The 23688-nt window shown below is 36.9% G+C and overlaps 1 protein-coding gene across 16 annotated transcripts in view; it reads left to right on the top strand.

Moving 5' to 3' along the window:
• Nucleotides 1-23688, top strand: part of Zfh2 (Zn finger homeodomain 2) — a 313903-nt gene that overhangs the window by 96486 nt on the left and 193729 nt on the right. For 14 of the 16 annotated variants that reach the window (XM_070311087.1, XM_070311083.1, XM_070311088.1 and 11 more), the window contains one exon: nucleotides 14996-15038. The gene's annotated coding sequence lies outside the window, so the exon portion shown is untranslated. Of the gene's footprint in view, nucleotides 1-1535; nucleotides 1566-2792; nucleotides 3033-14995; nucleotides 15039-23688 lie in introns of those variants that run through there. The other 2 variants (XM_070311090.1, XM_070311091.1) reach the window with 2 other exon arrangements.

The following is a 23688-nucleotide window of genomic DNA, read 5'->3' as shown; positions in this document are numbered from 1 at the left end:
TATTTTATATTCTTTTCTAGATTTTTATTATTTTGATATTGTAAATCTTTCTCTTTCAATGTAGTCAAATTATAAATTTACAATTAAACACGATGAGAAAATGTCAACTAGGATTTTTATGTGAGACGAATATACATATATTTTGTACAAGCATATGAATATTAAATAATAATTATTATGACGAGTCTCTTCTCTCTCCTACTCTCTTCTTTATGTTTAAACTTTTACAATAATATATATAAAGACGTAAAATAATGGAATATATTATACCATCTTATTATATCTTATTATTTTCTAAAGTCAATAACCTACACTCAATTGCGACAGATATGTTGTAAATGTTTCGCAAAAAATTGGAGCGACGCGTCTGAACCTTGTATATTACATCTGTTAATAATCCATAATCTATATCGTGGAGTGCATTGACCAGCTCAATTGTCTTGGCCGTATAGTTTTCATTTTTAATGCGACATGACGTTTTCACTCGCGGCGCGACACAAAAATATGAAGTATTTTCCCCACGGATATAAATTCGCGCGATGAAGTTTCAAAATACGCGAGCGCCCATAATGAATATGTATTGTCATATTTACGAGCGAATTGTCCATTCCCGAAATATCTCTATATCTCGCGTTTACCGCAAAACCACGTCATATTCTTTATACCCAAGAAAAAGTTTTTTCTCAAGACGCAATGTCTTTCGTCCTTCGTTCGCACCATCTTTGCGCGGCTCTTAATTACGATCCGGCGAGGGCGAAAGAAGTGGCGAGGCTAGCGGTGGCTATTAACGTCCGGCGATCGAAGGTAAGAGCGTGCTGGAAAGGTAGAAAGTGAGAGAGAGAGAGAGAGAGACAGACGGACGAAAAAGAGTGTGATAAAGTCGAAGCGAGAAGAAACTAGGTACTTTTATGTATTCTATACCCAACGTGTGTGGTTTCACCGATCGGTCGCGGCTACGATGCAGGAGTGTTCGGACAAGAGAGAGAGAGAGAGAGAGAGAGAGAGAGAGAGAGGGAGGGGGTGAAAGGGGGATATATAGGAGGAGGGTGCGGTGAAATCGACGAAGGAAACTGGCGGGGATAATTAGGCGGCGAGAGCGAGAGGGAAAAGCTGGTTGTGGAAAGCGGGGAGGTGGGAGAGGGAAAGGGGAGACCTCTGGGTAAAGCGGCGCCAGATAAGACTTAATATTTGATCGCGAATCCACCCTTGGCTCGACCATCGAGTCAACCCGCTTCCACATCCCCCTCTTTCCCTCTCACCTCCGATCGATCTACGCTCCGTTACTTCCTCCGGACAAGGGACCTATCGTGGGGCGAGGGGCGAGGGGCGGGGATGAGTGGAGGGGAGGGGAGGGGAAAGGGGACAAATCTGTTGACACTACTGTCCCGGAACCTTGTTTCCGATTTCCGCGTAAACGTACACGCGCGTGGGATCGGGCCCCCCGTCTCGCCCGATGCCTTTCTGGACGTTACGCTCGATTAGCCAGCACGCGAGACGGATTTTGTCTTCGCGCGTGTCAGATCGAAGGTTTGATCAAATACTGCTCTCACAACTGCGACAGAGAGGTACACTTAACACAGTGATTTTTCAGACGAGACAAAACGTGAGGATTTTTTCAATGTCTTATCCAAAAACGAAGGCACTAATGATAAAATCAATTTAAATCAGATTTTTTCATTGGTGCGCTTTTTTAAATTAATGAGTTTTTCGATTTAACGTCAAAAAGTTCACATTTGAATGTGAAATAAAAATTATAATTTGAATTAATTTCGAGAATATTATACCAAAAAAAATCTAATTACTTGGTTCGCGAGCTACAAAATGTCTTAATATCTATTTGAAGTTTGCGCTTTAATTGTGGACTATAATATTACTTGGAAAACGCTCTGTGTTCATGGGGATTTCGTTGGTGTAACTTTAAGGGCTGCGCGCCGCCTTGTCTTCATTCCTTCGTGCTCGCGGCGAAGTCACGAAATTCGTTATGTACAATGTAAATGGCCTTCGTGACTTTAAAAGCGTTTGTTTCATTGCGCTCATTTTAATCGGGGACAGCGCGGCTCGTAAACCTTCGCAAAACGTAATGAGGTATTTAAAGCCTGAGAATTCGAAGAAAGCGGATCGATTAAGCGACGCGAAGCGCTAGTTTATTCCCGTAATCATACCGCTACTTAACAAGAAGATGGATACCTTATAATTTTTTTTTTTTTTTTTCCCCTTTCTTTTCGTCGTTTTACATACCTTGAAAGTTTATTTCAAGAAATATTGGAGACTTTAGAATTAGTAAAACAATAATGTAGAATTAGCTGCTATATTATTGTACGATTTGTATGCAGTGTGAGTCATCTGTTTCCTCATTTCAATTTTTTATAATTTTTTTACAAACATAAAAAAAATCATTAAATAATTAAATGACTTTGAAAGCCATAAAGCTTTTGTAACCATTTCATGAATAATCTTTTAGGTATTTTTATTTATATAATTATTTTCATACATATATGTAGAAATAAATATATATATATTAAAAATAAATAATAATTTTTTCATTAGAAAAAATATATATTATATATTACTTGTTTAACGATTGTTAAAAAAATTCTGATTATATAAATAAGAAAAATTAAGTACATTAAATTTTTTATTATTCTGTCACGAATATTAAAATTGGAAATATACCTTGAGGTCAAAAAAAAAAAAAAAAAAGGACTATAAAATTGCAAGTTCGTATTCGACACAAAGCCTTGTCTATCAGCACGCAAATCAAGCATTTAATTACATTTTTCTGAAAACATCAGTGCCTTATTTGGTGCCGTTTATACCGCCATCCCAACCTGTCAATTGACGGAATGGATCGGCTGATTGACATCCATTGTACGAGTGCAAGATCACGAAACGTTTGAATGGAGCGGCACTAATCTGTGCAACGGGAGTACGTCATCATCGGATCATCGAACCTGCGGTTAAAGGAGACGGAGGCGACGCGAGAGAGGAATGGAAGGAACGGGGAAGACCGCGAAGAAGCTCTATGCGAGATGGTAGGTGTTGCAGAAGAAGGGTAGCCCTGCGGGCTTCTCGAAGAAATTTCCATGTCGAGGCGGCGAATCGATTAAACGCCGGTCAACTCCGACCCTGTCGAACCGCAGACTCGATATTCTCCGCTCCTCCCGCTCTCCTCGCTTCCTCCCTTTCCCTTCTCGTCTCACTGTCTCTTTTCTTCCTTCCCTCTTCCAAGACTCGAGTACGAGCGTATAATTATCAGAGGCACGCGAACCCACGGACTCTCCTCGAGAGGGCTCCTCGGGGTCCTCTCTTCCTCCTTATCCCCGACTTGTTCCGCGCCTCTCCGAGTGCCCCTCTCCTTGACCACCTCTCCCTGACCACCTCTCCCATTCTAGTCTTCGGTTCGCTGATACTAGAAAGAAACCTAGACTTACTGGACTCCTACGCAACTCGACCCTATGCTGGAGAATCCCCGCGGTACCCTATTACCATATGATTTTCATGTTAGCGCCTCCAGGCCCCCAAAGCTGCACGACCGCGCATTAACCTAACCTAATCCAAGTTGCAATGTAATGTACACATGTGAAAACGTGCACATACGTAAAAGTGAGGTGCCGGATATACGATACATATGTGTGTATTGCCTTTACAGAACAAGTCGAAATGTAGGTGTACATGTGACAGGAATCATGCAATGCCGATCTAAGTAATTGTATTTACAATACTGTAAACATTTGGATCCAGCGGCGTAAGCGATCGAAGACGGAAAATTCTTGAAGATCGACGAAAACGTAAAGCAAGTGCATCCGAAAAGATCATCACGTTCGCATTCAAGAAAAACCATCGCGTCCAAAGTTCCTGTTTATTTTTCTTTGCGCGTTTCTCTCTCGAAGAGACAAGCGTCTTTCCACGCACATCAATCAATAATTCCGAGCGTTACATGCGATTTCTACTAGCAGGGCAAAGAAAGGAGGGAAGGCAAGTCCCTTAGTCTACGTTTCTTCCCATCGCGTATACACGCATCTACGCAAGTGCGACAGCGCGTAATTATGCGCGGCTGCAGATTTATCTGCAACAATCGCGCGTATACATTGACAGGTAGCTTTATTTACCTAATTACCGATTTTAATTGAGAAAAAATGAGGATGCGAATCATCAGTATCGACTGACGTTCGGGTTAAGCACATGCGTGTTTCCCATCGTACACGCGTCTATGCGTGTGTGTTAAAACGAGAAAATTGAAGGTCGCGTAGTTGTTTCGCTTCATTTTGCATTCGTTACCTCGTGTAATATAATAAAAACATATGTGTAATTAACGCATCATTTTTATGTCGTAATTTCGATGTTAAACAAATGGAAATTTATTGTCTCCTTAGGACATATTTGGTCTTTTTTTCCTTTCCTCTAGCCTAATGTAATCTTCTACATTATTTTTCACTATATTTAGCTCAATTCTCGTTATATAATATTGTATAACTTTATTTCATTATTGCTATGTATTTCGTAATTTCTGCAATTAAATCTTGTAGCAATAGTATTGTCATATGATCATTTGCGGGCGTCTACTAATTTATGTATTTTTCTTGATAACATTTGTAATATTTTTCTTTCGCGCTCGGTAAATAATTATTAATTAAACGGTTAAAGAAGAATTATTTATTCTCTTATCTTTTCTAGGCACGCATACATACATATATAATTAAAAATGAAAACACATGACATACAATATTTGATAGCTTAATTACATGTCTGTTATTAAATAGAAATAATAAGAATTTGTTATGTGTACGGAATTTTTTTAACTGCACAATTAACTGCAAATTGACATGGTAAAATTTATTTTATCTTTACTAAGGCGAAAATAAATAATAATGCGCCGCGAGGAGCATCGCGAGAAACTCAACAGAGAATCTCGTGTTTAGAATCCGTAAAGCTTCAAGAGGCCGTTTGCATGGTGCAAAACTGTAAACGACGATCGCGGGAGTAGAGAGACTTGCCTTTGTTAGACAATTACTTATTCCCCAAGAGAGTGTCGACACCGATGCATTCGTATATATACACGCACACACACATACACATTCTCATAACAAAGTTTTAATTTACGAAACGCGAGTGTCCGAATACTCGAGCATTCCGATTTCGATATCACAAACCGAGTTCTATGTTTTAGTCCTTATTTTCGAAACATTGAGTATCCAGATGATAATCTTTCTGATGCAAATGTGATACACTAGCGAGACATTGCGACGTAATCAATCATGCTGACGTTGAACCAAGATATTTAATGCTGATATACGGAACCTTCGAATCCTAAGGTATCTTATCAATTCTCTGATACACTTTAGGAGCTGAAATAATTTTGTACGCATTGTATAATTTTCTTATCGCAGATATCACTTTGGGATACGTTTCATCACTGAAACTTGTATTTTACATATATTTATCGGGTCATGCTAGTTTCGTTAGAAAGTAATATACAGTTTTACTTATTATTTTAAATTGTTATTTTGAATTTTCACGCATGAGAAAGTTGAATCGGATTGTAAAAATTTGTGTACCAAAGCTTAAAGAAACATCATTGTGACAAGTAGAAATAAATGTGACGGCTGCGATATAAAATCGTAAAATCCTTAGGGTTGGTAATGTAAAATTTTTTGGTCTTATCTCATTGCCCTGTTAAAAAAGGTAAATCGCGGAAACGAGTACACCATGCTCGACCTTTGTGATTCGCTACAACTTTTTCGCCAAGTGGGCGTTGTGTGTTATAACACCGATTCTACGAGACTCGGAGCTACAAATGTCGTATTGTAATGCAGCCTATAAAATCGCCTCATCCGCATCGTGCCATCTTTGTCTCGTTTCCCCCTTTAAGTCGAGTATGAAGAACTAGAAGCGTTTATCGAAATTGCACATCTCTCCTAAATGCATCCACTTTTTTACTTTACTTAAGGTATTTTGTAAAATCGCTTGTTGAGATAACATTGACAATAATCGAACGCAGATGTGCAAAGAATGTATCTATTATTGCCGTCTATCAATTGTCTTATTACTTTTCGTTTTTACTTTCTTTTATATTGACCATTTCATTAATACTTTAATAACTAATTACATATCGATTTATTATCACATTTATTACAAGAAAAATATTTCTCCTCTAAAGTTTCATATTATTTAATTTATTTACAATTATTAGAGACAGAGAGAGAGAGAGAGAGAGAGAGAAATAAATTTTATAAGTATATTGAAAGAAGATTCGAAATATGATTAAAAAAAAAGTAATGTTATAATAAAGGGAAAAGAAATTTGTCAGAGGAAATCAATTTTGTCGTTATTTTGATGTCGATGATCCGTTTAAAAAGCGGGAAGAGACAATAGTTTTTTTTTTTTTTTTATTGATTATATCGAGCTTCTCTCGGACGTTCGATAAGATAGATTTAAGGACTTACGGACAGATATATTTTCTAATAAATATTTATGAGGCGTGCCGCCGCGCACGATCGTAAACTAGAAACATAATTCGAAATTCGTCACGGACGCGCAGACCATTTGCATCGATTTCAACCGTCATCGTCGTCGTCGTCGTCGCCGTCGCCGTCGCCGTCGCCGTTGAAGGCCCCCATGTGTCGTCGTGTAGGTATACCTTTACCTCCCAACGCTCATAGAAAACCCTTCATCGAAGATGCAAAAGTGATCCGTTTTATTGATGTACATAATCGAACATCCGACGATCCTCCGACGAGACGCAGCGTCATTCCTAATTTTATTATCTCGCAACATAAAGCCGTGCCGTCCGCATAAATCTGCAGCCGTCTTCAATGACACGCGACCATCCGAAATTTGAATATCGCCCGAGTTCTCGTGCCAAGCTGTGCCGATCATTTGCATCATTTTGATTTTTCGCTCTCATCCGCTTTGCATTATCCTCTATGCTCTCGCTCTTTTTTCACAGGGGCCTACTTTCGGGCAGATGAAACCATAACAATCCGTTATGCAAAGGCACGCGCCGTGCCTATTGTAAATAAGGCCACCGCGTAACGTCTCGATTGAGCGATTTTAATTTTCCGAGGCGTTACGAAACATTAAACATAAAAGTACGATGACAGAGGATTACATTCAATAGCATTTTTATTAAAGAATTTGCCAATTAGAATCTAAATAGAAAAGGTATCGCTGTATACGGATCCATCATTAATTACATACCTAGATACATTTTTAACTCGGATTACTTATGTACGTCGATGTAAAATGTACGAAGATACACGAATATTAGACAAGAGGACAAAATATTACACGTTAAGACAAAATAACATCATTTGACGTCTGAGATTTTTACGTTCGCCGCTCGTAAATAAAGCATCTTGGTCTTTCGCGGAAGAGAATGATCGTACGCATCATCGCTATATATTTCTGTTTCCACGCAACTGTCGTATTGTGTATAAAGTACAACACGTCACAGACGAACAATCGTCAGAATCAATACGCCCGCGGTAAAACTAAAATCGTTATTGTCACCCACGAATCTCGTTCGGGATGAACGCACGGCCCTTTTGTAACATCGCAAAAATCGACGCGCCGTACCCTCAACGTCGTTCGGCAACTCCATTCGGATGCAGGTACGACCGTACAATTATTATTATTGTCACCCACGAGTTTCCATACTCGTCGAGAACGGCGTCCGTGGATCGCGCGGTCGTTAAAGCATGGATGAGGGAAGGCGACCTCGGAGGAACGCCCAAATGGCCGATCGATCGGTCGTACGCGCGACAATTATTACTATCGTCATCCGGCGATCTTCCGCGCCGGTTGTAAAACGGCGCGCGGGAACTTCGTTAACGCGATAAAAATCGCCGCGGGGAAAAGATCCGAGAAGAACGGACTAGTCAAGGTAGGCTCGATCACGTCTGCGAGGGTCCGCAGGAGAGCGGGCCGAGGTGCGAAATCGCGCTATCGATCGACAGTTATTGCTATCGATGAATCCCCCGCGAAAGAGTGCGTTGCATACAAGGGGGGAGAGAGAGAGAGAGAGGCTCGCGAAACTCGAGACATTCACGGTTTGTAATCCAGACTTCGTTGATCGAGGTAAATTTTTGTAGCAAGCTGACCCGTTCCCCTTTTTCCTCTCCTTTTCCATTCGCACGAAAATGAAATCCCGAGCGACGACGACGGGGACGCGATTAAAGTCGAGGAGAAGGGCCGAATAGTTCGTTTACGACCCTCCACACTCTCGATAACTCGGGTGGATTTGAATCGAGACGCTTTACGACGTTATCGACATCTGCGTTACTCTAACTCGTCTTTTAAATAGGATAGATAATTAACAATTTTATGATATTTTTATTCGTTGCATACATATGAATATTTAAAATTATCATTTAAATGACGGATAAATAAATAATATGAAAATTTTTATACAGCTGTTAATAAGTAAATTAAATTATACGGAAAATTTCATAAAAAGATCTGAAATCAAATGCATTTAAATATAGATATTAAATAAGAATAAAATAAAATTTGTTTAAAGAGCATTTTTAGATTTAGAGATGTGATTAATTTAGTTAATTTTCTAGATAAATTTTCTAAATAAACTTCTCTTTGTTACTGTCTTTTATCCTGCCTTTCGATGTATCGATGCTTTTTCGACCCCTGTGTATATTACATAAATCTCCATTTTTTATGCTCGGAATGCCGCTACTTATGCAACATCGCTCCTTTATCCGAGGCAGATTCGAGACGGTGAATAGAGGTGACTCGTGCCTCTAAGAAGCGAACAAATCATGCAAAGCAGTCCGCTGGATTCTAAGTGGAAATCAGAAACGATGCAAATCGCCGGTGGGCTCGTGGCGGAATTCGAATATCATTGAAATACGGTCGCGTGTCCTTGGTTACATCCTGGACGCGCGAGCACGCGCGACAGGATCGCGCTGCAGGATCGGCGTCGGGAAGAGAAAAATATTTAAATCCGTCTTGCGCAGACATTAGAATTAGAATCGACGTTTCGTCGGACACGTGTCTGCATCGGGAATTGCTATACGGTTCGAAACGAGCAAGATGGAAAGTGCGCGCGGCTCGTGTGGACGGGAAAAAAAATATTCAAATTTTTCGACCGACCGACACGAGCCGGATGTGACGATACTTTTGTCATACGGTATTTGAGCGAATGATTTATTTACATCGCATGGTGAATGCCCGAGCTACTTGTATGAGAGATGAGATGATTAGAAAAATAGTATTTTACATATAATACATTTTAAAAATACAATTTATCTGTTCATTCTTTTGAAATTTAATCGGTGAAAATAATTATACTTTTAATTACTTGTAACTCGAAAACCACGAATGTCTGGATTATTTAAAAAAAAAACGATTCCGATTGTTCTAAATATATATTTGTCATTATATATATAAATTATATTTTATATATTTATTTAGCGTATTGTGCGCAAGATGTGTGAAATGAAGTTGTGTTAATCGTCGAAACGCGATTTCAAATAACATGCAGCTTTCGAAAAACGCACAAATCCTATCAGTGGTTGATAAAAATGCGAACGCAAAAGTCACATCCCCGCTCGATTGGAATAACCGTCGTACACGAGGACAAAGCTTCTGTCTGCATCGGCGATCTAGTCTTCGAGATTCAGCGCGCCGGAGCATGTCGTCATTCACAAAAGGCGCGCTCCACTTCGTCATCCCCTTTCACGTGTCGGCCATATGCAAATTTCAGGATCCGTGACCGCACGCGACCGACCGCGAACAGGATTCAAATTCAAATTTCTCGCTGGGAGGGTAGATTCGCGCCCGTTACAAGTCTTACCTTCCCGTGTCGTTCGCAAAGACCTGGTACACTTGTCACCCCTTTTGAGCACCAATACCTGTCTCCCTTCAAGAGAAAAAGAGAGAGAGAGAGAGAAAGACGAAAGGCAAGAGAAATGTAATAACGTAGGGGGCCCGGCGGGGGACCGTATCGGGCCGGAAGCCGCTGCTGAAAAATATAAAATCGACCATCAGATTGCGAAGATCAACCGTCGAATCACGACCATTGATTTCGTGAATCATGGGAAGACTATTGCCTTTTTCCCTTTCCCTCTTATTCGTATTCTTGTTCATCCAGGACCTTGCTTGAAATAACGAGACCGTGGAATCTCTCGTCGATATTAGCATGCGTACCTGCGACTCTCTCTCTCTCTCTCTCTCTCTCTCTCTTTCTCTCTATCCTCTCTATTTTTCATTCCAGATATTCCCACATCCATGCCCTACACATAAACACCCTTAATTCGGGCCATTGTCCTGATGCCCGACTTGCCCAGACAGATATATCCCGCGGGAGCGGAACTCTGTCACTCCCGATGCGCTCGACGCGCGGTGTGGCCCACGGAGTGAATGCACACGCGGATCGGCTCCTCTCCATGATGCTGAATTAGGAGGAGGATAAGGGGGTCCCGGGGACTCGTGGAGAGAAACAGAAAGAAGGAAAAAGGAGGGGGGCGCCCCTTTTGAGACAATAATAGAAACAGTGCCCGTATACTACCCTTCGCAGGCATGACCCAAATACCTTAAAATACATGATACACGATGAGCCCCTTTCCCTCCCCTCCCTCCCTCCCATTTTTCCTCTATCCCCGGGCTCTCATCTCCGCTCTACCTTTTCAGTTCGCTGATACAATTAAAGTACGTTGCGGTCTTTAAAAGGTCGCCCCGCACCTTCGTTTGTCCGCCGATTTATGCACGGCCCGTAGGGGTGAAAAGGGAAATCTGGGACAGTGTCGTGGATTCTACCTGTTTCCGGGGACCTGGACCCTGTGCCCAATCGGATCGACCCTTTCTTCCATCATAATAACCGAATCTTCGGCGCACCCTTCTCTTCCTACCCGAGAAATCGAAAGGGCTCGCTCTGCGTATATTCTTTGATTCGTCAGATATATCGCGGGACCCCCGCTCAGCGGTCTATAGTTCGGTTTTGTTACTAAAGACGCGTATGGCCTGCTTGCCGGAAGTCGCCTTTCTCGAATAGCAACATACTTTATAGCTCATACTTTGTAAGCCGTAAATTTCGAGCGTTTGCAATACTGATGATCCAACCGTTGAAAATTAATACAGGATGACCGGAGAATAAATTTTAAATACAAGAGTGTATATAAATAATATCCTAATTTTTAAAATATATTAATTTTACATATCTAAATTGACAATTAGTACTGTCACATTGATAATTTATCTCTCTAATAGTTATATACATATACATGCGTGTAACGATAACTTTTTTTATAGAGATTAATAGAATAAGAAAAATAATAACTCTTATTCATATTAGAGTATTATTATTCTAATATCATTTTTCTATTTTATTAATATTTACGTCACATGATTATCACGATACATATAACGATGTCGCGGAAAGCTAGAATTGCTTAAACAAATTGAAATCGTCAACCAACATAGCTGGAATATTAAATCATAATAAGTGGATATTTCCGAGAGAAAATTTCGCTATTAAGAGAACTACAAACTATTCAATTAGTAAAGCCACAAATTTCGCGCGTCAAATTACATCCATTTTGAGCGTTCCATCCCAGGCGTAAACAGTACTTTTGAATAATCATTTATTTATTTAATAATCGAATATCGTTGAACCGATTCCCGTGCTCTGCAATTGATGATTGATAAAATTGTTTATTTTTATCAAAGCGCCGAGATATCTGAATCCAAGATTTGCATGCCATTTTTGTTACGAATGATAGCATGTGATATTTACGATCGTGTTGAGCAGAAAAAAAAGACAGATAAAAAAATAGATCGACGAAGCATGTCGACAGTCGAAACTCGTCTTTCGTTAACGTCGAGTAGTCAACCGCGTTTACACGTGCTAAATATATGATGTAACGACAGATATTAGCACTAATTATGGCCGAGTTCCTTGAATATCAAGATCGATTGTTTCCGCTAAAAAGTAATAACGCTAGAAATTATCAAAATCAGTGGGCTTTTTACTTGTCACATTAATCGCTGTCGTATTCCTTCAAGACTCCCAATAATTTCTTGATCTCATCCCGCTTTATCTTATAAACTATATAGCCTGGCAAACTATACATATAGCGTTACATTTTTGTTCGCCAAATTAATTTACAGCAGCCGCTAACGTATCGAGCATTAGCAGCTTCCTGCCAGCTATTCTATTTTAATTCTATTATTACTTGAAAGTATTTTAAATCTGCGTAGCATTAAACAATATTGAAATATTGTACATGCGTATATGCATACACACATATATAAAAATATCAAATATAAATAATTTACTGATGATTTAATTTACACGATAATTTAGAATAGATCGGTATCACGGATATAAAGGAGTAATTAATTTAAATAAATAACAATTAGTAAACGAATAATAAATAATAAATTGAATAGATTATTACTCACTGCATAGTTGTTTCGATGTTGCTCGATGCCTTCCAGACATCATTTTATCTTCTCAAGTTTGTGCACTCACAGGATTTGATGCACTCACTTGCAAAAATACGCAATTAACTAAAACTGTGCGTGCATTAATTAACAGAATATAACAATTGCGTGCGCACTTCGCATGGTACTCCCGATATTAATCGCGCACGACACGTACTTCATTATATTGCGATGTAAATAACACAAAAACTACATAAAAAAAAAAACTTACGATTTGCTCGAAATTCGCAATTCACTTCTCATTTACATCAGCTACGCTATATCTGTTGATAACGAGAAAATATACATTTTAGTTTCACTAGATAACCTTATTAGGACCTATTATAAATATATACAGGGTGGATGATATTATCATCTTGATTCACGCTAATATTAATATTTGTAGAGATAAACGGATTAAAATAAAGTCGCATGATTTCTCAAGGAGGATATGAGATGGGTCAAACAAAATTTGTGTAAGCGAAGACGCTAATATTGGTAAATAAAGCTAACATTAGTAAGAGAATGATGGTTTCTTCTTCTTACAATTTTGTTCTTCCTACAAACAACTACCAGAGCTTGAAAAATTAAGACCTGAAATTGTTGTATTCAGAAAAAAATGTACTACAATCCTGCTATAAAAAAATATATATATTCCCATTTAAAAAATCACTTTCAAATCTCCGAAGCTTCACCTAAAAAAAAAAAAAAAAATTTCGTTCGACTCATCTTTTGTCCCTCTTGAAACCGTGCAACTTTACTTTATCCCCTTTATTTCTACAGATATTAATATTGACCAAGATCAAGATAACATCGGGTGACCCGCCCTATATATAAATATAAATATACGAATTAAAATGTCTGCGAGATAAATGTCTGCAAAATATAACATTCAAAAATATCATCGCTATCTTGCGTGATAGATTTCATTCAATTAAATTCCATAAAATAAGTCTTTTAATAATATCAAAAGCTGATGTACAAATGACGAGCAAGGTGACTGCATATGAACAGCCACGGCGCCAAATGTTATGACGTAAACGTGCTACGTTACAAAAGAAATATTTTGCGATATTTATATACAGTATTTCAAATAAGAATCGACGCGAACAGGAAATGCAAATTATGAATCATTATTTTATAGTGCCCTTTTAAGAGCGGAAATAATTATTTCCTTAACGATGCTTGGATTGCTCCTAATATCGGATCAAAAGCGCAGAATGATACATGAATCTCGGCAACAAAGATTTCAAATAACGAAAAGTGATACGTCAACCTTTTGTTAATAATTAATTCGAGAAATATAGAAGCAATAAAATAATCCTTGTGATATTATTTTATGGTACGTTGAATATTTCAAATTATGACAGCGACGAGTTAAATACCACATGACCTCCGCATATTTCACGATGTATACTTACTGTCGTTAACAAGTGCTCATTTTATTATCATGCGCACGACGGGACACAATATCATTTTTTTCCGATTATTACAATTAACAATTCAACGATTGACGACTCATAAGCGTATTAAAATGATGGCTATTTTTCGAAACAGTTATTTCGTATGATTCAAAATGCAAAACGAGAAATGAAATAAAATATGACAATTATAAATTATTTATAATTATAAATTATTGTCACATCTGACGATATTTAAAATGATTATTATTTCATTAATGCTCAATTTCAAATACATCTCGACTTGATTAACGAAAGGATATGATATAACTATAATTTTTTTTAATTGATTTTTTAATTGATTTTTTAATATTCACAATGCTAGATTGCATATATTCACACTAGTATTTTGATGCCGCAAATAATCGCATGAAACACACTATAAACGAACGCGAAACGATTGTCTTTTCCCTTCAATTCCATTAGAACAATGTAGTTCGATTTCGAGATTTCGTTAGCTGAAAAATTGGCTTGCAAATGTACATCGTGATATATTTATTGTTAGTTCGTGTAACAAAAGCGGAATTTCGGAATCTGATTTCCGATTCCGGAAATGAAAAATTTTATCGCTTTGTGGTTGGTTACACCGTGTTTTCCACGGTTATATGTAGCGTCGAGACGTCGGGATACTTTTGTGATGCAAATATAATCACGATCGAGCACACATTACAAGTGTTGAATAAATGAAATTTGTAAATAATGTTCAATCAGTTGTAATCGCTATGATTAGAATAATATTACGATAAGATTACGATTATTACATAGATTACGATTTATATTTTTGGACATCTTCAATAACATATAGGGTGGCCCATGTAAAGTGTCACAAGCTAATAACCCTAAAAATATTTGTCAAATCAAAAAATTGTTCATGAGAAATTTTCATGTTTTCGAGTGTGAAACACATGTAACATGTAACACATTAATTTCCATATATATATATATATATATATTTTTTTTTTTTTTTTGGAAGAAATTTTTACTCTCTTGAATATCTGTTTATACAAATAAAAAATTTAATTGCGTTTAATAATTATTTTTTGTAATATTAAATATTTTAGATATTATTTTAATTTAGACATTTTTATTATATTTTGCAGATCGACATTGTGTGCTGCAAACCTACTGTTGCGCATCGTGCCGGTAAGTAACAGTAATTTGAATTATAATGTTACGTGCACTTCTATGATCTCTCATGATAGAAAAGAAATAGTTTACTAAGAGTCGGAATTTTGAAGGACTCGTTATAATCCAAAATTCTTGCTCGTGTATGCGAACATATATCATACATATGTATATATTCTTAACTGTCGTCTCCGGTTAATTTGTGTCTAAAAGATACAAAAGTGTTTGTATAATACTTTTAGAATTTTTAAATTTTTTATTAGAAAGAGAAAATATAAATTACCAATAGTGAAGGACCTCAAAAACTCAAACTTTAATTCGAATTATTTACAGAGATTATCATTTTATAAGTAATGCACACGTGGTAACGTCGCGGATTGGATGACGCAATCTCAACGAAATTTTTGACAGCTGTAGTGGAGAATTTTTTCACATTGCACATTGTGCATTACTTATGAAATGACCCTCGTATTTTACATATGTATGTAAATCATATTTGCAGATCTTACTTAGTATATTAGTGATTTTTTGCTGCAAGTACGCTCAAAATTTTAAGGAAATGTGTAAGTATAAAGTTATTGTTTATTGTCAACAAAATAATCTGAATTAGAATTTAATAGCTTGAATTTTTCTTTGATGATGTTCGGAATTTTATTTTCGTTGTCATAAAATAATTTCTTACTTCACGTAGCGACAAATATTATAAGATTCAACAAAGAATTAAAGTTGCAAGCATAAATTTTTTTTTTTTTTAATTTTTTTTTCTCTTTCTGAAATTGTCTAATGTCAAGTGTTACGGAAGTCGCTTATCGGTAACTGTGGAGAAACGCATAAGCAAATGGAGAAGCGGAACATCTTTCGCCTCCATAATTCATCTTCACCACGCTCGTCTTCTTTCTACTATTCCTCCCTCGACTTGCGCCACGATCTTCGTGCTTATTCATTCAAATTCCAGGCATCTTCTCGCGGAATCGAAGACGCGCCGTGGCGTACTCGATATGCATATTCCCATACGTATACACGTATGCACGTATATGTGCACCATACGCACCGAGGACCAGTTAGCAAGTGGTGAACGTGGGCGTGGCATTATCACGAGCGTAATTTTAAATTAAAATAACATATTGCCACTCCGTATCACGCTACTATCGTATCCCGCTTTAATTTACTATAATAATTGTTAAACATATCGTATATAGAATTCTTGACTAGTAATTTAATAGAAATTTTCAATCGCAGTAGATATTAATTCTCAATTTGCATTTACGTTATCAAATGGATAGTGAATAAATACACTTATATATACCTGCTAGAAAATATATTTTACTACTATAATCATTAATAAAAAAAAAATAAAAAATGCGCGACATGTAATTCTTGACTAATAATTTAATAGAAATTTGCAATCGCAGTAGATACTAATTCTCAATTTGCATTTACGCTATCAAATGGATAGTGAAGAAATACACTTATATATACCTGCTAGAAAATATATTTTACTACTATAATCATTAATAAAAAAAAAAAAATAAAAAATGCGCGACATGTAATTCTTGACTAATAATTTAATAGAAATTTGCAATCGCAGTAGATACTAATTCTCAATTTGCATTTACGCTATCAAATGGATAGTGAAGAAATACACTTATATATACCTGCTAGAAAATATATTTTACTACTATTTATAATCATTAATAAAAAAAGAAATAATAAAAAATACGCGACATGTATGGTAGAATATACATATTTCAATTTTGATTTTTAAATTATAAAACATCTTATAAATTATATTTAAAAATATGAAAAACGTAATCATATTTATAATCAAATTTGTTCTTAATTTTTCGACAAATTTCTTCGCGAATTTTGCAATAAGTAAGATAGTTGATGTTTGACACTCTGTATAGCTACTGTTAGGCACATAACTATTATCACCGGTGAGCGACTAGACACGCATCGTTGCTTTTTTCCCATCGTGCCAAGCGATCATCGATGCGATCGCCAATTCAAATTTGAGCCTACCATCGGAGGCCGGAGGCTAGAGAGACCGGTACTTTTACTACGACCCATAACGCTTCCGTCGAATCGCGAGAGAACGGCTGCGCGCACGTGGATTCTTCGAAATTAATGAACCGCGAGATTCGAAGCTATTTGCCGAGAGGCGCATCCGAGAGCCTGCAGTAACGCTAATTATCTACGCTGGTAAACTACGTGGCGGAAAATGCGAACGCGCTATCCTCGACGTTGAATAATTTTTTTCGATCGGCAAGTGTAACGAGCGAGATAATATCGTATACATTATTGTTACGCGTATAAATATACGTATTATAGCGGACGTTTCGAGAACGCAATGGGCTTCTCTATATAATTCTTTCTTGATATTTGTATAAAACTTTAGAAAACATTATCATTTTATGATAAAAAAATCAATGTTTATTTCTTACAATAGAGCAAAGTATTATATAATTTTGAAATTATATAGATTAAAATATATTAATACACGAAAAAATTGAAAATATTCCTAATAATGTTTAAATAGGAATATAAATTATATGAATGTAAAAGAAAATCACAAATTACCAAAATAACACAATTAACACGATTATTATAAATGTCTAAGCGCTTATATAAAAAAAATCGAGCTAATTAATTGGTGTTCCCTTTAAAATAAGGACTGTGTATTCGTGAAAGCGTAACTGGCACACTCGTACCGCGCAAATTTCCAATAAGTACAAACAAAACTTAGATCATCCGCAACGACTTATCATCGCGGGCGTGCATCTGCATCAGATCACGATCCCGGAGAAGAACAGAATTTTTCTATGTGTAGCTTCCTGACGTCTGACGTCACAATTAGCCCGATTATAATTACGAGCGAGAGATATACGCGGCCGGTTACACGCGAGAAACACGAGAAACGAAGAGACGCGCATTAACGGCGTAGCGAACGACGGTAGTAGAGCTGACAAGCGGGATAATTAGGCGGGATGGGACAGGACGTGCGCATTAATTAATTAGCCCAATCTAAGCCCACTTCGCTTATTGCGCGCGCGCAAAGTGCGTACGCGCGCACGAACTGGACGCGACCTCAAAACCTATCCACTACGATTTCCAAAGCGATATGTCATACGGTAGCGCTAAATGCAGTGTTTCAACCGATCGTTCAATCACGAAGGTAAACCGTTAATTTTTGTCGGAGTGTTATCGAAGTTCGTGTCATCGGCAGATTTCAGATGTAAGATGTAAAATCTCTTTTTCAAATCGTCCAAATTCTTATCAGCTTATATCTATGTACTATATCTATACGATATATATGGTATATAACATATTGATATTATAATTAAAATAATATTTATTATCAGTCCCATCGTATAAACTCAATTATTAATTTGGAATAGATACTACATTTTTTCATCAAGTATTAAGGATTTTGCGCAGAAATTTTGTTTCTCGATTACCAACAGATAGTCAATTTAATAATACATATTTCAATTTAATTCTTTTAATAATACATAATTCATTTTAATTCTTTACTTCTAATAAGATTGAAAATTGAAAATTAAAAGAAATTGTCTTTCATCAAATTCGCACTAAACGAAGATGGAGTGTAAATCCATTCAAGAATTCTTATAGCCAGCGGTTAGTACGATTACAGATACGCATTTTATTTAATGGGCAGGCATCTTAACATTCTGACGGAGGACAATCAACCGTGAGGTCCGCAATGCGGCGCGGCGTCTCGATTTCCGCGCGCCCGAGCAACAAGCCATCAAGCAACGAACGTCCGGGGCTTGGTGGGATCTTTAGCGAGGCCAGACCGCCCCTGGCTACAGTCCTCTTCCTCCACTGCCACATCCCTGAAAAAATAATTAATTTATGCTAACGAATGAGAAGCGTAACGGCTGGCGCTCTTAAATTCGCGCCATTGAGCGGCCAAGTGTCCGTAAGTCCCTTCTGCGAACGAGAGAGCCGCTCCTCTTCTCTCTTCCCGCTCTTTTCCTCTCGCTCGACTGGTTTCCGTCGAACTGTTCGAAACTGGTTGCAACCCAAGGGACGCGACCGCCCTTCCGAAACCCAGAAGAGCAAAGCGGAAACGAGCGCGAGAGCGAAGGATCGAGGTCGGGCCGAGTCACCCATATTAAGTTAGCCCCCCCACCAACGCCAAATTAAATCAAATACATCAAATAATTTAGTGCTAATTATGTGCTAATTAGTTGCCGTAGTCCGAATTTTGTTGCTAAAACCGTTTAGCAGGAATTTACATTCAAAGTGGGGGGTGCTAACTTGACATTAAGCCAGCCCCCCCCATAGTGAAAAAAATATATAGAATGCTCGAATCAAAAAATAAAATACACTAGAATTTGTTGCTATTTTGTTGCTCTAAAATAACATAAAAATATTTAAAAAAAAGTATATTATTTAATTAATACCACTATATACTTTATAAAAGTAAATATTACTATATAAAAGTAAATAAAAAAATGTATCGCTCGCATGTATTTGGTACTAAAATAATCTGTGGACAATATACTATCGAAATATATGAGAAACTGAATTTGTTGCTCGTCTTAAAGTATTAAAAATCGATACTTTGTCGCCGCGGACCCTATACGACGCGCTCTTATATTATATAAATTAACTAAAAGAATTTGCAATGAATGTCACGAGACATGTGGCAAATATAATAATTATTATAGCCAAGTAATTCTCAAAGTAGCGCGAATGCATCGTCAATAAAAATTGACAATTATATAAATAAATAAAATCATTGACAAATTGACTCACCAGTCGATGCGTTGCAAACGTCACTCCATTCCGCTCCTCTTTGCTCCTCGTCCCTTTGCTTTCGCATTTGTACAAAGTTCTGATTAAGACCGGATTAACGGACGACGCATTTAAATAATCGTCCATTGTTCCATTCACCACTCCCGACGCTTATTCGCACGCAAAATTCACTTTCGATGGATGAAAAGATGCGAGAGATACGGAACGCGACCGTAATACGTCTCGATAATCGCGCTTGTGTGAAGAGACTAACAGCGTTACGGAAAATTTAGGCTGGACGAATAGGTGGGGGGAGGGGAGGGGAATGTCGTCGAATATCTCTTCCAAGAACAGGAGCGAGCGAGTTTTTTGCGAGAAAAAAATCGTGCGCCAAAAAACCTTCGCGATACGAACAAGGATAAGATAACGAAGCTCGAGCGATACTTTTGCAATCTCGCGATTATTTTCTGGCGAAATTATACATATAATCGAAGAAGAATCATATATTTTAAAAGAATATTTAAGTATATTGAAATACGAAACGTGTGAAAAACGCGACGCGAAGCTTCACCAATTGTAAAATTTCTCACTTAGCTGTTGGTACTCGTGGTTTCTCGCGGCATTTCAGAGACATCGATTAACGTTGACACGTCACCCTTAATTGGATTTCAGTAACATTCATAGTTTTAAAACTAACCAATCACCAATCAAGAATCGAATGACCGTGATTGGTCAACTTTACAACCATGAATATTATTAAACCTGACGTGTAAAATTAGTCAACTAACTGTCGACTAACCGAACACATTTTTTTTTTTCTCTTAATCAAGAATATTTTATTAGGAATGTTCATATGTGGTATGTGAGCTGCTTTTCAGATATATTCCTCCTCGAATCTTACACATTCTATTCAACGATTATTCTCGTTGTATTATCGTTTCGCCATGAAAATTGATCGAGATTTTGTAATATAAGCTCTCTCTCTCTCTTTCTCTCGAGCCGCGCTTCTTTGTTTATATCTGAATGTTTACATCCAACGTTTTTTGAACGCTTCTGTACCGAGACGTTCGGCGACGCGGTCCTCCCCTCTCCTCGCCTACCCGTCCAGCCTAAATTTTCCGTAATCGTGTCAGTCCCTTCGCACAAGCGCGAGTCTCAAGACGAATTATGGTCGCGCTCCGTGTTTCTCGCGTCTTTTTATCCGTCGAAAGTGAGATCCGCGTACGAACGAGTGTCGGGGGGGTCTTGTATCGAATAACAGGCGATTATCCGAGTGTAATATATTAACCCGTGTAATCGTGATTAAGGCATCTTTCGATATATATATACTCGCAAACGACAAGATTTTTCCCACGCATCTTTTATCTATCGAAAATGAATTTCGCATCCGAACGAATATTCGAAATATCCGAATCGAGAGTAATTTGTAGTTTTGATATATCGACTTTATAATACGATACAACGATCGATGAATACATTATTTAACATATTTTTAGGCGCTGAAATAATTTACTCGCTGTCGTATATAATAATATTGCGTTGAAAATATAAGCGCGTCGCGTTCCACACGTTTCTGCTTTAATATTCTTTAATATTGTTTTCAAATGTAATCCTTTTTTCAGAGTTATATTCACAATTTCATAAATCGAGATCGCAAAAGAGCGTCGCTCGAGCTAGTTTCATTTATCTCGCGCAGGATTTTTCGCGTACGGTTTATTTCTTGGAAGAGACGCGCTCGCTCCTTTTCCTGGAACGGATATTCGACGACGCGTTCCCCCCTCCCCATTTACTACTACTCAACCTGCCTAAATTTTCCGTAACCGTTACAGTAACCGTCGTATTGCATTAGCGTGCGAGATTGAAATATTCTTTCCGTATTTCTCGCCTTTTTTTATCCATCACAAGTTTATCCCGTATATAAAGTGGGTGTCGTGAGTATCGGGAACGTCGATTAGAATCACGGAAAATCGTCTCCGTCCATTTATTAATACGCGATTATATGTTCTTTCATGTTTATAATCGGCATGGAAATAATTTTACCGCGTCATTGCATATGGCGGATTTTGGACTACGAGTGAAATAGTGATTATGAGAATAGTGATTATGCATGAGTGGACAAATTGATAGACTGTCTCGTCTCAATTTGAAGCGAAGGGAGCAACCGGAAACGGAAGGGATCCCGCGATGACCAGATGCTGAAAGAAGTGAGACATGCAAGGGCGGTGCATCGGTCGGTCAGTAGAATTTATTATTAAACATTTAAAATTGTCAATATAATTTTTAGTTTATGGAAACAATAGTATTGAAAAATCGGGTTTTTTTTTATTAATGATTTATAGCTCATGTATAAATATTTAAAATTATAACTGACCATATTATCTTTGCCTTGATTATTTCTATTATTCGTCATTGATGATTACTAATGATTTCATAATTATAATCGTTGAGCGCATTAATTTTACTATTTTATTAGCATTCAAAATCATCATTAATACGATTACATTTTATTTAACTCTGATCACTCTGTAATCTTAATATCCTTAACGCGTCATTTTCAGAGAATGAAAATTATTCAACATGTGCATTAACGAAATTAATAATATGCATGTCAATTTATTTTTTAATTTACGGAAACGATGGTATTGAAAAATCGAGTTGTTTTTTGATTAATTATTTATAATCTGATAATCATATAAATATTTAGAATTAAAACTGACCATATTATCTTTGCCTTGATTATTTCTATTATTCATCATTGATGATTATTAATGATTTCATAATTATAATCGTTGAGCGCATTAATTTTACTATTTTATTAGCATTCGAAATCATCATTAATACGATTACATTTTATTTAACTCTGATCACTTTGTAATCTTAACATATATCTTTAACGCGTCATTCTTAAAAAATGAAAATTATCCAACATGTACATTAACAAAATTAAGAATACGCATTTTGTCTAAAAAAGACGGGAGAAAGAAACGGTGAAATTAATGCGCTTTTAAAGCTTAAATTACATCGACGCGCGAACAAAAGGCATTAAGTGTATTTGCATGGCGCGTGCATAAATACATTTGCATATTTACGATATATTTACATTCGCGTGCGCGCGCGCGTGTGTGATAGATTCAGTTTCTCATATATTTCGACAGTATATTGTCCACAGATTATTTTAGTACCAAATACATGCGAGCGATACATTTTTTTATTTACTTTTACTTCGCGCAAGTGAATGGTACGGCGCGGCGAGACTGAGTATATAGTGGTATTAATTAAATAATATACTTTTTTTTAAATATTTTTATGTTATTTTAGAGCAACAAAATAGCAACAAATTCTAGTGTATTTTATTTTTTGATTCGAGCATTCTATATATTTTTTTCACTATGGGGGGGGCTGGCTTAATTTCAAGCTAGCACCCCCCACTTTGAATGTAAATTCTTGCTAAACGGTTTGAGCAACAAAATTCGGACTACGGCAACTAATTAGCACATAATTAGCACTAAATTATTTGATGTATTTGATTTAATTTGGCGTTGGTGGGGGGGCTAACTTAATATGGATGGCCGAGTCCTTGAGGAAAGAAGAGAGTATATATTTCTCTATAATTAATTTTATTATTAGAAATTAAAGCGATCGCAATTCACAACGAGTTCTGTCCCCTCCTTAGGAACAATAACTGTCGCGATTACTGGCTGGAATTACAATGAAACCATAAGAACTAGAGCTTGCAATTATTTAAAGTTTTCAATAATTTTGAGTAATTATATTACTGAGTAATTTTATTATTTCTCCAAAATGACATACTTTTTTTTAAAGAAAATTACAATTTATTGATATTATATATGATTTATGTAAATCAAAGTATCTAAAAATTATATTAATTTTATTATATAAGTGT

The sequence above is a fragment of the Polyergus mexicanus genome, unplaced genomic scaffold (genome assembly GCF_030449975.1).
Source record: "Polyergus mexicanus isolate NDT 795.1 unplaced genomic scaffold, iyPolMexi1.0 SCAF_19, whole genome shotgun sequence".
Taxonomy (NCBI): Eukaryota; Metazoa; Arthropoda; class Insecta; order Hymenoptera; family Formicidae; genus Polyergus; species Polyergus mexicanus.
The sequence above is the reverse complement of the archived record's forward strand: the minus strand, read 5'-3'. Positions and strand labels throughout refer to the sequence as shown.